Below are 2,163 nucleotides of genomic sequence, written 5' to 3'. Positions count from 1 at the left end.
TGGAATAGAAGACAATGGATGGCCAATTAAAAGCCATCTAGTCAAAAGAAGGGCTGGGGATTTCTTTAACTGATGAGTGCATCAACCAGTAGAAAGGGTGCCGATTCGGGAAGCTTCATAAACAACAAATAAGGTGACCTAGAGGGGCGGAGCTGCGTGCAGCCTCCGGCCAGTCATAACTTGGACTTCCGTTGTTACTGGCCAATCCCAGACCAAATGACCTCTAAACTAGACGAGGAAAATACCCCCCCAATTTTTTGTATCCAATGAGAGACTACGTTGTCATCGCGGGCCAGTGAGAAGCAATCTGGGAATTTGAATGGCAGTCCGTAGAAGCGCAAGGAAAAGGAAACTGGGCGGTGCGTAATCCTTTCTCTCATTCAGTCGTCTCGCAGAGGAAGATAATTTCATTCTTGCTTGGAGCGGCATAGAGTTGGGGCAAGATAGCGGGATCCAGGGAGCCGATTGACTCGTGTGCGGAGCGCGGCAGATCAGCTATTTAGGCTTCAATACTAAACATATTGACAAAAAAAATAAATATCACTGAAATCCGCGGAATTTACTCCTGAGTAACCTGCAAGGAACTGTTTAGGCGTCACGAGGGGCTGGAGTAATCTAAAGTGCAATTATGTAGAGCGCTTTTTTGTGCGGTACAGTGGCTGGCATCGAAGGAGTGGTATAGTAGATCTATTAGGTGGAAGCGCCAGGACATTTTATGATTAGAAGGTACGATTATATCCTTCCTTCCCCTTTCCTTTCTACAGTTCTCATCACAACTGGAAGGAAAATGGATTTTTCCGGCGAAAATGTGAGTGATGTCTTGCATCGCAAACTTGAGCTGGTAACTCCGGTGCGTTGTTTTTACAAAACACCTGTTCTTGGTGGCGATATGGAAGCTGTCACTGCTTTATTGGGATCCTCTTTGATAACATGGCTATGGGATGATAGACTGCAGCCGTGCTTCCATCTATTTCTGCTTCCCTGGGTAATAGCAGCTGTTTGGCAGCGACAGTTAAAGCGGTAGATGACGACGGCGCGGAGCTCCTGGCGATAGCATAGAAACAAAGGCTAGCTTAAAGCCCGGCTTTGAAATACATTTGGATCCTATGATACCTCTTCTGTAAGTTTGTACCCCGATACATACAGGAACATGTGTCCTTCCATATTGTAGTGGAGACCTCTCTCCATTGTGTCTGTTGCCAGAGAAAAGCAGACTACCATACCTACAGTTATAGTTGCCCAAGAGCACATGCCATTGTCCTTCCTCACTAAAATCACTGGGGTTGATGGGATTTGTAATCAGCCATAGGGTTCCATGTTTCTCACTTTGGAAGCCAGTCTTAATCCAGCGAAGATTGTACTTTACCTTGTGAACTATTGTCACACTTGTTACATTTAAAACATAGCATAAAAAGGACCAGGAAATTTGCAACCAAAGGAATTGTTAGTCTGTGGCAGACATGGAGTCCCTTTGGGCCTGAAGATATTAACTGTCAGCCCCAACTAATATGGCTGGAGATCAAGGATAATAGGAGTTGTAATCCAATATCTGAAGTGCCAGAGTTCCCCAAGACTGGTCTATACTACAGTATAGAAGTGTGTACTACCGTATTCCTTTCTGCTTGTTGAGATCCTGTTTCTCCACACAACACAATTTCAGAATCACTGTATTAAATCAGAGCATGGCACAAAAATCAAGAGGCTCTAGATACAGTACAGTACTTGGAGATCTTCTATGTAGTATCCCTGAATATGAATCTGATATACATGAGGTTACTGTTATCAAGGATAATATAAGGCCCAAATTCTTCCTATGTGTGATTTAGTTTAGTTAAAAAAAACTGAAGGTCATTCTTTGTCAACTAGAATTTACAGTACAGTACTAGATAGTAAAGTCCCAGATAGACAAAGGGACCCAAGTTCAGTCCTCACCAGCTTTGGAAGCTGCTGGGCCGGTGTCTCCACTTATATCTTGCAGCTACTGGCTATGAGTGTAGACCACAAAGTTAGATGGACCTTTAATCATAGTTAGTTAGCTCAGTGGAACTCTTCTGTAGGGTCAGCTCCCAGTTTTCATAGGTTGATCATGAGTCAGAGGGCACGTTACCTTGAAGGCAGTCACACACTACATGCACTGAAAACACAACTATTTGTATGAGTGAA

Source organism: Pogona vitticeps, chromosome 2, assembly GCF_051106095.1.
Source record: "Pogona vitticeps strain Pit_001003342236 chromosome 2, PviZW2.1, whole genome shotgun sequence".
In the NCBI taxonomy this organism is placed as follows: Eukaryota; Metazoa; Chordata; class Lepidosauria; order Squamata; family Agamidae; genus Pogona; species Pogona vitticeps.
This window is presented reverse-complemented; position numbering follows the sequence as displayed.